A 13,421-nucleotide genomic window follows, 5' to 3' on the forward strand; every position below is an offset into this window, starting at 1 on the left:
AGTTCCACTTTGCACAGCCGTAGGAAGGGCAGAAGGAGTCCCCAGATCCAAAGCCATCACAGATGCAGACTACAGGGTACAGACCCAGTTCATGAAGGCACAGGAGCTGGAGAAGAGACACTTTCATGGCTGAACTCACACAGTGCTCTTGGACTGACAGGTGCTTTCTGTCTGAACTCCTCTCTGGAGATTTATAAATCACTGTAAATGCCTAAGTGAAGTAAAAGAGCAAACTCCCATTCAACTCAGTGAGCCTTGGATTCTTATTCTTAAATATTTAATCAGAAACAACACCAAGAAAGATCTTGAGCCAGAGATAGATCCAGTGATAGCTGAGATGAGAGACAGAGAAAGACCAAGACTGATCAATAGCTCTTATGCTTGCTTCACAGTTTCTAAAAGTAGTAACATTTTTGTGCTCCATGGTAGTTTTTATGAAAGAAAAGATGAAAACCAAAAATCATTGATTTTATAATGTACTTGGTTTTCCAAAACCCTTCCCACAATAAGCTCCTGCAGGCACTTAGCCATGAAACAATGCAAGATGCTCTTCGCTTTAGGTAACGGCAAGGAGGTTCTCCCAGGGAAGTAATCCTGTGTATGGCTCTGAAAGGCTCCAGGCACACAGGGGTAGCACTGGGGTAAGGCAAACGCACAAAATCCGCACAAGTTTACCCTGAGAGAGATTGGCAAGATACAAGCCTCAATTAAGAGTCAACATTGATTGCAGCTGTTACTCCTGTGTTAATCTACTTCTCAGGTAACGATATCACGGACCATAAATGTGCCACTGTGCACAAAATTGATGCTTTGGGTGAGTCTATTGGAACAACTTCAGCAAATTTCCTCATGAGAATGGACTTTTTTTTTTAATTAATAATAAATGCATATTTGAGTTGTCAGAACCTCTTCAGGTATCAATATGGGGAAAACTGCAGACAAAAATCCCAAAATACAAAGTTCAGACTTAGCAGGAAAAAATTGAACATTTTGTCTACAATGTTTTTTCAGTATTTGTTTCATTAGGAGAATTGGAAATAACTCAATATTTCTGAGTAAGTCTGAACTGATTCTTTTAACTTGTACACTTTAAAATACTAAATAAATTAGTCAGACAGTAACATTCTTCATTTTATTCTAAGTATTCATTTATTCTGGTGAAAATAAGCATTCAAATGGATGACATTTAAGCAAAAGTGTTTTACAGACCTTTCTGGCTTCCCACTTCTCCGAAGGAGAGTACGAATTATGGAATAGCTCTCAGCATCCGGCGAGGACCTGCCATATACCAAATAAACAGGCAGCGTGTTTCTTTCAGAGGTTCCTGCATATAAAAATGGCATTTTTTTCAAAATAAAACTTCTACAAAGTTATTTCTCAGAGTTTTAGCATGGGAGGGAAAACACCATAGTACAGTAAAAAGGTAGTATCAGAAACCAAATTTTGTGACAATGATAGGTTTTCAAAAAGTGCTTGAATCCTTTCATTTCACAGCACTTTAGTGATCTGCTGAAAATAGAGATGGCCTCTATTTCTGGAAGAAAATCTACTTAGACATGACAACTCCATCATTTAAAGTTTTTCTTCCTTGTGCTGCTGAAACAGTTGATGGACTTCAGTGAAAGTGAAGGACTATGCAATTTCTTCTGTAAAGGGTATATTTTACTTCTGGTTAGAAACATACCTGTTTGGATTCACATTTTTAAAAACTCATTAAAATCTAAAATCAAATACATGAGCAAGAATATATTTGGTAGGTTCAGTCAGCAGTCACCTCACTTTTTGAAAGTGATGGATGTCCACACTAATATATTAAATAAACTTTCCTTATTGCTGAAAAAAAATCCAGATTACTAAAACCTACCCTTTAATAACATATTGAAAAACTATAGAAAGATTGCTGTAATTTAATAGTTTTTTTATAACATACCCTTAAGCTGTGAAGAAATAATCCATATTTCTCCTTCTGATCATTTCCATTTTCATTTTAAATGGTGTATTACCTTCTACTTGTGCAAAGAGGTGAGCTAATTTTTGTGTTAGAAAACATTTATTACTGAATAGGATTCATGGCTCCGTGTGGAAACATCTGTATCGCAGTGAAATTTAGATCCCACATTTGGAACAAATGTAAGATTTATTAGGAGGATTGCAATATTGTGATAGTTTGGAGTAGCCTAGGATTGTAAATTTCAGGAAATGTTTCTGTAGTTAAACAGAATACTACATTGCATGTCTTTTTTGTGCCATCAAGTTATAGCATATAACATGCAAACATACAAACATGCAAAGGCTGAAATACAAAAGTTACGTTCAAGTGAAGCCAAAAAAATATCTGTATATATAGAGAAAAAGCTGTAAACTTTTCTGAGGAAGGGCTACAGGGACCTTATTTTAAAAATCCAAGGTCTTTAAAATTTGTTTTCACAGAGCAGAAGGAAGGTAAAAAGGAAACTAAAGAAAATGTGTGGGTGTCATGGTTTAACCTCAGACATCAGCTATGGCCACACAGCCGCTCATTCACTCCCCCCACGGTGGAATGGGGAAAAGAATCAGAAGAGTAAAAGTGAGAAAACTCATGTGTTGAGATAAAGATAGTTTAATAAGTAAAACAAAACCCACACACGCAAGCAAAGCAAAACAAGGAATTTATTCATCATGTCCAACTGGCAGGCAGGTGCTCAGCCTTCTCCAGGAAAGCAGGGGTCCATCACCTGTAACAGTTACTGAGGAAGACAAATGCCATAACTCCAAATGTCCCCCGCCTTCCTTCTTCTTTCCCCAGCTTTATATTCTGAGTATGACACCACATGGTATGGAATACCCCTGTGATCAGTTGGGGTCAGCTATCCCAGCTGTGTGACCTCCCAACTTCTTGTGCACCCCCAGCCTACTCACTGGCAGGGCGGTGTGAGGAGCAGAAAAGGTCTTTACTGCTTCGCAACAGCCAAAAACATTGTCCACTATCAACAGTATTCCCATCCCAAACCCAAACCACAGCACTATACCAGCTGCTATATCAGCATTATACACTGTAGCAGTGTATCTGCTTTATGCCTACTCTGTAAGGAGCTCCAAAAGCAGCCAGGAGCCCCAGCTGTGATAGCACAAGGCTGTTTAAACAACAGTCACAAGGTAAAAGTTTGAAAATCACATTCAGGTGTTAATAATGCACAATTGCCCACTGACATCTCAGACGTTAAAATGTCAGTGCTGCTGTCCCAGACGTCATGGGTACAACAAAAACCATGGTGTTGCCCAACGTTTTATTTGCATTGTCCACCAAGAGCAGGTCTGCCAGAAAATCTGGACGCATTTTTCAGGATCAAAGTGCGTACAATACACCCTCTGATGGCAGTTCCACCCGTCCACAGAGCTTTACATATGCTTTTGAAATTACTTGGTTACTTCAGTGCATTCACCAGTTCTAGGAAAAACACAATCTACTTTACGTGCAGCCTGCTTAAGCAATTTTTCCAGCACAGCCTCTCTCACCAAGACAAAGGCCACCTCACTGGCTGCCTGCCCACCTGCCTGAGCAGGCAGGAATTCCTGCCCCGCTCTGTGAACTGGTGGCAGCGCTGGCACCCCATGCAACTTTGGGGCCAAGATGAAGGGGGTTGATAGTCTACAGTAAACATCCCTTTTCCTATTATTATCATGGGCTGTATCACTGAGCACAATCTCAGCTGCAGGTTTCAAAATAACTTGTAGTGCTTTCTGTCACTGCTATGAGCGCGTAAGAGAGCAAAATGGCAAACAAAATTAAGCGTGCATCTTAAGTGACCAAATAAAACAGGGTTTGGTCAGGGCTATTCTGACACTCCCATGCAAAACAGCATAAAAATAAGGGTAAGAAAGAACTTCAGGTGTGTGGGAGTCTCCTTTGCCTACTTACCGGTGGTGTTTATTTCATAAAAGATATATCTCCACGAGGTCTACTCACATCCTGTGCATGCATACTTATTTGGTAGGTCCCCAAAGTGCTAACATTTTAGGAAGAGCCGATACCTTTGAGCGCTTTTGTCAGCCATGTTCTTGACATCCCTCCTGTTTGACTGTTAGTAGGACTTTCTTTTAGTACAGCAGGACTTCTGTCATGATTCATGGATTTTAATATTCATCTCTCTCAAGGACTAGATGTAGACTGCCAGATTAATTTCATTTGCAATTTAAAGTTTACACTGACTGCTTGTCTTTGTTGTTGTTCTGCTGATGTCTCAGTCTCTCCCAAAGCCATAATGGTTCCCAAGACAGAGGAATGTTGCACCGTTTGCAGTCAACAGCCTCACAGAAGTGATAAAGCTCTCCCTGGCACACACTGATTACCTCCAGCTCCCACAAAAATCAGTGTATGGCAAACTGATGCACGTGCTGGCCCTTGCAGACACTCCTGAAAGACAATTTGAATGTCAGAGGCCTCAGAGACTCAGGAAATATGGCACTCATGCAGTTGATAAGTGATAGCAGGGGACTGCTAGACCGTGTGTCTCAGCCCTCACCATTGGAAGTACCTGCTTATTACGTAAAATGCACACAGACTTTCTAGATTCCCTGTATTTAAACCCCTTGTTTAAAATAGCCTCAAGAGAAGTTTTAATTACTGCCAAGAGCAACCAAAAAACTGTTGACAAGGAGCCCACCAAATTTTTTCCTGGTCCTAAGGCTACTATACGTCTTTTACGCAAGATTGCTTTTGAAATCGCTTTTGAGAGAGACCGAAGTTAATAAATGATATTGAAATGCACATACAAACTCCCTCAGAAAAGACATTGTAGCGGTCAAAAGCCCACCCTCTCCATTAAGCAAAACATGGTGAAAGACTTGAATTTCAACCAAAACACCGTGGTTTCTCACATTTTCTGATCATTCACAATCTAGGATCATGAATGTTTCTGAGAATAAGTCATATGGTCTTACATTGGGTTTGCATGGCCAGGTTTTGGTAGGAGGAGGGCTACAGAGGTGGCTTCTGCAAGAAGCCACCAGAAGCTTCACCTATGTCTGACAGAGCCAATGCCAGCCGGCTCCAAGACAGACCCACTGCTGGCCAAGGCTGAGCCCATCAGCGATGGTGGTCGTGTCTCTGGGATAACATATTTAAGAAGGGGGAAAAAACTGTAGAAGGGCAACTGCAAGTGGAGAGAGGAGTGAGAATATGTGAGAGAAACCACCATACAGACACCAAGGTCAGTGAAGAAGGAGGGGGAGGAGCTGCTGCAGGTGCCAGAGCAGAGATTCCCCCGCAGCCAATGTTGAAGACCATGGTGAGGCAGGCTGTACCCCTGCAGCCCAAGGAGGTTAATGGTGGAGCAGATATCCAACTGTAGCCCGTAGAGGACCCCACACCAGAGCAGGCAGATGTCCAAAGGAGGCTGTGACCCCATGGAGAGCCTGCACTGGAGCAGGTTTCTGGCAGGACCTGTGGCCCGGTGGAGGAACCAGCCCTGGAGCAGTCTGTTCATGAAGAACTGGACCCTGTGGAAGGGACCCACGCTGGACCAGTTCGTGAAGAGCTGTGGTCTGTGGGAAGGACTCATGTTGGGGAAGTTCATGGAAGACTGTCTCCTTTGGGAGGGACCCCACGCTGGAGCAGCAGAAGAGTGTGAGGAGTGCTCCCTTGAGGAGGAAGGAGCGGCAGAGACAACGTGTGATTAAAGGACCCATTGCCTGTCTCACTGCTCCACCTGGGGGGACGAGATAGAGAAAATCAGGAGTGAAGCTGACCCTGCAAAGAAAGGAAGGGTGGGGGGAGGGTATTCTAAGATTTGGTTTTATTTCTTATTACCCTACTCTGATTTATTTGGCAATAAATTAAAGTAATTTCCCCAAGTCTGTTTTGCCCATGAGAGTAACTGGTGAACGATCTCTCCCTGTCCTTAACTGAACCCACAAGACTTTCATTATATTTTCTCTCCCCTGTTCAGCTGAGGAGGGAAGTAATAGAGGGGCTTTGGTGGACACCTGGCATCCATCCAGGGTCAACCCACCACAAGAATTCTAGTATTCCATGAAAAAACAAAGGTATTTTTTGAGGGGTTTTTACCAGATAAGTGGTAAAACTTTCACTTACATAAAAACCTAGCACGTCTAGCTAAAGTACGTCATCATCATCCAGATGTTTAAAGTTGCTTGAAAGAACCTTCCTGTATACTCAGTGCTGTGCTTTCAAATACATCATCATAATTCCGCTTGTTGCAATAGGCAACAAGGATTCTTCCAATTCCCTACCTTCTAAGAGTAATCTTTACCTGGTAGGATCAGTAACCCATTAAGCAAATCATTGATTGGTAAGTCACAAAAGATTTTTAAATGATATGGAAAACACAAACAGCTGCCTAAATAGCAGACATAATATTATGAGCTTATGAGGCTAAACAAGTCCCTGTCCCAAGTTCCCGCTATATCATGCCTTTTCTGCACTGAACACATAGTTAAGTGTAAGCATGGAGTCAGTCCCAGACAGCACAGTTGAACAACAGCCATGCATAAATGTAAATACAAAGACTGTCTTCATCCTTACACCCTACCCAGCACAAAGCATATAGTTAACACTGTACCACAGCAGTTTAAAAAAAAAAAGAAAATACAGTTGTCTTTTTTTTTCCCCCAGAAGAGTGCTGCGCATTATCAGAAAGAGCTGTATGGAACTGAAATCCAAGTAAAATAGTCCAAATATTCATTTTGCAATGAGGCCTACCTGCAGCAAGTGGAGTATATAATTTCCAGAAAGATACTGAACAAAATCAGTTGGTTTAGTTATATTTTCCTGATTTAGCTGCATTTTAGCCTCCTAGGAGAATACACAAATAATGGTTCCAAGTAAGCAGCACCACAGTTGCAAGAATAGGAGATGAGACTCAAACTATTACAGCAATGATGCATTAACAACTTTATGGGGTTATTTTAGTAAATTTCAGGTATTTTCAACTTCCTAGCTACTTTCACTCAAAAAAGTAACTGCTGTTTTATTTCATTATCACACTGCAGAATGTGTTTTAAAGGTAATGCTAGTGTTGTTGAGAATGTCGCAAACATAATTTCAATCACAGGAAGTGTTGGTGTTGATAATATAGCAGATGAGATTCATGCCAAAACAAAGTCACAAAGCTATTCTAACTGTTCAGAGTGTGTACCCAAGAAACCAAGAATTTAAACTCAAGGGATAAATCACTTGCAAAAACCTAAAACAGAACTCTTACTGAGTCCTGGCAGCTCTTGCAGGTTTAGCTGTTTTTTTTTCATCAGAGGAAGCAGTGCTTTGGCCCTCAAGTCAAACAAGAAGTCCAGCGAAACGGTCCAAGAAGTCCAGGCTTCTCCTGTTCTGACCTTGGCCACTGGAAGCCACCCTCCCCCCCAGATACTACTGTGATTCTTGTAAACCGGGAATCTTATTTCCAGATTCTTCAGTTTACAGGAATTGAACATGTTTGCACTTGTGCTCATCAATGCAAGACGGCTAGATGTACACAGGCTGGTCTTTTCAGAAGGAGGAAGCTTTCTTTCAAGTTCTGCATGGGTGCATTATGAAAAGGGTAGACATACTTTAGATTATATCATTCTTGCCATCTCTGTGCCATTGCCTCAAGGCATAAAAATTCCTTCCTCTTCAGGTTCTCACAACACACCTGCTTGGATAAACCTCAATTTCTCTGATAAAAAAAAAGAAGTTCACAGAAACATTTTCCTTTGACCTGGGACTCCGCCTTTTCCCTGAGGCCAACTGGCAAGGCCATATCCTCCTCAGCTGTTCGAGTAACGCCCAGTAATCATAACTCCAAACAACTAGTTATTTGGGCTGATGGAGGTCTCTAGTGGAAAATCAGCAGAAACACAAGTTCATCTCTGATCTTCAAGATAAGATCTGTCTGACAGAAGAAGGCACTTCCCCCTCACCCAGCAAATGAGGACAGACAGCAGAAACATTTTGCTAAACAATTTGCTCTGCAAATAAAAAAAATCTGTTGGAGAACCGTCTTCCTGGGAAGGGTGAAGCCTTTGTGGACATCAGAGCTGAGGTGTGGTTAGGAAGAAGAAACACCCATTGTCATCTTACTTTTGGCAAGAAATGGTCAAAGAAATATTTCTTCGAAACAAAGCCAAGAATTTCTGGGCTCAATCAAAATGCAGGAACTGGTGATCAGTGGCTCTATATTGCTTATCTCAGCTGATATAAAATAATTTCCCTAGTTGTAAAAGGTAAAAATATTTTAAAAATCAGTGAATTACATTATGGACATGAGAAATATTATGCAACTCTATAAATTATCATGAACTTGCTAGTAATTTTCTTAATGGCTAAATTGCTTAGAAGTAACACAAACAAAAGCATAACCAGTGTAGACAAACTCACCAACAGACTGTGGCTAAGAATAATGGTCCTATTTGGGAGTCTCTTTGGCAGCATCTGCAGGTGGATGCCCTGCCTGCAGGTCCACGTAGACATCACAGCAACAGAAAGCCATCCCATGTTGCTGCATGCTGGGCAGGCCAATTTGGGCACATCAGGAGGAAAGAAAGCAAACCCCGAACCACAAATGGCTCCGAATTTGATTTTCTTTTTGGCAAGTCAGGTTATTTACTAAAACTTACTGATTAATAAGAAACAATTACACTCTGATTTACAACTATCAGTCATACATGTTCAAATGGAAGTAACTGCTTGCTGAAGATAATTCAATTAACATAGCATGCTTCATCTCAACATGGACAAAAATTTCAACTGTACAAAGAAGAGGGGGTTTCAAAGCATCTGGTAGGTCTAGAGGACTCCTCAACCAGAATCAGGACAACTCACCACCTCTGGGGATGTGCCAGAAGAATGTGCCACTTACCATGGGGACCACAGCATAATGCACGCACTCTCTGATCCTGTGCCAGATTTCACATATCTTCAAACTGAAAATCAAAATATTTTTAGTTCACTAAATATTCACTCTTGTCCAGAGGTTAATGATGATTTAATTACGGATGGGGAAAAAAAAAGGACCTAGCATTACTGAAATTCACATAAATCTGCTTTTATAATTAAAAAAAAAGAATACACAAACACATAACAATATAATGGAAGTGTTTCATAAAATAGAATGAGGAAAGTAAGAAATAATTCCCTATTACACCTATAGCCAATTATGCAGCAAAGAATGGACTTCGGGGAGTGGAATATTCCTTTTCTTGACCTCTTCATTCCCTAGTGTTTATTACGGTTCTTATGCAAGTTAAAGTAATCCAGCACTGGGTGTTTTACACGTGCTATGTCACTGGAATTAACGGGATTGCACAGTGCAACAAGAGTGGACAAGAGAGTCTTCATCACTCTGCTATCAACATTTTTTTTCAAGTGCCTTCCTCATGCCGAGTTTCTTTCAGTCACAAAGGCTCTTGCCAGTAACAGAAATTGGTCTTGGATGAAACTATTAGTTTCCATGCTCCCTGGGATCCTAAATTTCACATGGGTGTAAAATATTAAATTGAATCAAGAATATAATTCACAATGAACAATTTCTCCCTCCCTAAAAATCTTCCAAGAGGACATACTTTCCTCATTGTTTTTCAAACACAAGGCTAAATTATTTTTAATTATATTACGTCAGCTTTCAAGAAGTAACTGGAACTCGAGTTGTGTATTGTTGCTACATGGTGACTGGTATCTTAAATCATGTTTTGGGGTTTCATTTTCCACTCAGAGGGGTAAGAAAAAAAATTCAAAGTGGAGGAGTTGTATTTATTTATTTAATAAATACAATGCTTCCCTCTTCTGTGTGTCCAGCCACCCCTGTGGAGCCCTGTTCTCCAGTGTCCCACAGCCCTCCCCAGCTGGGTGTCATCCCCAAACGTGCTGAGGATGAGCCACGTCCCATCACCTCACCCATTTGCATCCTCCAGGGAGGAGGATGCTCAGCAGCATCAGCCCCAGCAGGAACTGCTTACAACCAGCCATGGGTTAGATGTCAGCCCTCCTGGACTTGGAAGGATATGACTTCCTACTGCTTCAATGAAGACTTATGCAATACGGTCAGGGGTCCTGACGTTCCTGAAAGAGATGCAAACACAGCTCAGACAAATTCATTAAAATTCTGGCTAGACTTTGTAGCAGTGTTTTTTCCAATATTCCCATTACTTCAAATAAAAGGTCATTGTAAAAAACATCAAGACTCCATAAAATAATTTAACACCTTCAGCTACCTATGTATTTACAATACAACTTGCAAATTAATATTTTACTCCAAGATTCCCTTCAGGAAGGAGATTTGGGTAAAATTTCCTTGAGTCTTAAGGAACTTCAGTTGTATAGATGTCCTGTGGGCCCTGGATACCCTCTTTGCAGAGAAAAAGTAATATTTTACCTGTCCTCATATCACCTTACAGTCTTTGTTAGAGATATGATGAAGTGTTATTGTACCAACAAAATCACCCCTTTGCAAAATGCACTTATAGCAATTACAAGAGCTGCTAAGATCTGTTTTGCACCGTTCATTTTGATTATGAGTATAGATTGGTACAATGCCTCATTTGTCAGTCTGCTGAACTGAAAACCCTCTTTTTATTTAGCGACAGAAAACTGTCAATACCCTTCAAAAGGGAAAAAAGAAATAGCAAAACTATTGTTTGCTTTTACCAAGCACCTGGGTTAAGAAAACAAGAACTTTTTCAGATAATAAGGGAACCACAGTTAGGACTTGCCTTTAGACCCCAACTTATAAGAAAAACAGACACTGAGGAGTTATCATTACTTTTCTCAAAGGAATTATTTTTTTTCTCCTGGACTGAAATAGCTAGTGACCACTTGCAGAGCAGGAGAAAGCATATCTTTAATAGGCTTTGGTTTCTCAAAGATAGAAACATCAGAAAATATCAGAATTCAGTGTCCATCTGATGTTTAAAAAAATAAAATGCTGAAATATATCTGCCCTCAGCCACAGGACACGCATGAAGCAACCCACCGACCGTAACTCGAGCACAGACCCCTGCTGACTTTCCTTTCTCAGTGCTGTAATCTCTGCAGAACACTGGTCTTGAAGAAAAGCCAATTAAGAAGATTTTTAGGGCCATCACTCATGCTGCCAGGTCCTGACATACTGGTGGGAGAGGTGATTGCCTCCAGAGGCTCACTAGCACCCAGCCTAGTGTTGCTACCTACAATCTTCTGCTGGTGGAGGGGTTTGTAAGAGGGAAAACGTCTGCAGTAACGTCTGCTGCTCAAACTGCCCCACCTGATTTTCCTGGTCACTGTGGGAGGTAAGGGAGCAGCACATGAACTGCGCTGCGGGCCACTGGTGATGTGTGGCAGCATGGGGCAGAAGAACAGTGATGAGCCACCGGCAGTGGTGATCCCTTCCATGGGCACGGCTCCCCGAAGACCATCTGGGGTCCCAAAGACCATGCGTGCTCACCACTTCAGATGTTCACTGCCTGCTGCTCAGCTATCTTCAGTGCATGAAATCCACTTCACTTTGTCAGTGGCAGGCTCAGGAACCGAATATGGACACATACAGCTTTAATTTTGTCCTTTTACAACAATAAAATACATGCATTATTTCCACCCTTGCCTGTGTTACATTATCTGCTATTTTTCTTTGTTGTTAAGCAGATTTTGCCCCATCTGCTAAATCCCTGACTCTGAAGACAAAAGCACTGCTTTGCATACTTGTGGAGAGGCAGAAGGAAGGGTTGCACAGAAATCTATCCTGTTGCAAGGGCTTTAGGAGCAACCAGTCAGGCAGACCCAGGTTCCTGGCGGAGTATGTCCAGAAGAGCTGAATATCTGCCCTAGACTGATTTTAGCTATGCTGATTAACATCAGGTGAAAATGTGGGTGCAGGAGTTAAGAAACAAAGGAATGTGTTTTGCAGCTTATGTTGCAATTTTGAGCTTCACACAGCAGAAGGAGGGAGAAACATCTGGCAATAGCAAATGCCCTGAGGACAAAGACACCCTACATTAATATTATGGGAACAATTCATGACTGCATTCACTGTATGCTAAAAACTGGCCAACTGGCAAATTGTTTCCTTTCACTAATCTGATGTAATGAGGTTGCTTTGTTGAAAAAAAAAGGAGTCAAACAGAAAACCCAATTGTGGGATGGGTATTTCACTCTCCAGAAGTGGCAAGCGAAAGTGGTGGCAGGGACATGGGCACAGGGGTCTGGAGAGGGCAGCGTGGTGAGCACCTGTCTGCTCCCGCGGGAGCGTTCATACAGCATAAACAGGTTTGTGCAGTCTGCAGAGAAACCCAGCTTCAGGCCAAACTGGCTTGGGAAACAGGTCAGCCTCTTTCCACTGAAGTCAGATGACTTTCACTCCCTGACTCCCAGTGCCAGCGTTTTGTGACCTGTGTCATCCAGGCTACTGCAGGACTGCACTTCACAGCATTGCAGCTCATAAACTTTGTATGCCTGCATTATCTTGGTCTCCAACTTCTACACAGTTAACAGGTGATGGTATATATTGAATGTGTGATTACACAGTCCACAAGATCTTAAGAAACTTGAGATCTGCTATGATGAAAGTCCTATGGAAATCATTCATATAAAAGAAAATGTATGAAAGGTCTTCTGCGCTCTTCCCCTTTTTCTGTTCTTTAAAATCTTATCTAGAGACAAGGGGAAAAGACTCCTTTGTACGACGTCTCTATATGCTTTAATGAATGAAGAGTCTCTTTGTGCACACTCGTGCTTTTGCCAAGTTCCCAGGGAGGCAAACACGGCAGTGTCATCATCGCTTTGAAACTGGAGGCAAAGATTTCAGGCAGAGCTTGTCAGGACATCTTCTGAGGTTTTACTGGGAAGCCTTCAGGGTGAAGAAAATTGGAAGTGACCTTTATACAGAATTACTATACATGCAAGTAGGCTTAGACAGAGAAGAAAGGTTCAGGGAAAGGTTTCTGCTAGGTTTTATTCTTATTTCAAGCCAAGTAAAGCAAGTACATTTCCCGAAGAAAGTGCTTCCATATGGAGCAGGACAAAAATGTAATTTAGTCAGCAAGAATTATTGGATGTTGTAGCAGCAGACATAAGTAGCAGTATGCAGAATTACATAGGGTTTTAACTTGCTGCAAACTTGACTGGTTCCTGTTATACTTTATTATCACAAATTAATATCTCACTGTAAGAAAATAAAGGAAGGGTGGGTCTAAAGAGCAGGAAAGACGCAATGAGCGCTAATGAGACACAGGACTGTCTCACCAGGAAAGCTGTGGAAGCTTCTTCCCGTGAACTTTTAAATAGTTTCTGCCAGTATCCCAGAGGAAACCTCTTTACCCACCCCTTGCAATGATTTAAACAGTGTTTATCAGCTTTACTTAACTCTTAAGATAGCCTAATTTTTCTGAGGAAAGAAACCCTTAGGCATAAAGGGAGAGCTCCATATGTTGCTGCTAGTGGAAATTAGGGTTAACTTTGAATTTTATTGACTTTATTT

This window comes from Chroicocephalus ridibundus, chromosome Z, assembly GCF_963924245.1.
Source record: "Chroicocephalus ridibundus chromosome Z, bChrRid1.1, whole genome shotgun sequence".
NCBI lineage: Eukaryota > Metazoa > Chordata > Aves > Charadriiformes > Laridae > Chroicocephalus > Chroicocephalus ridibundus.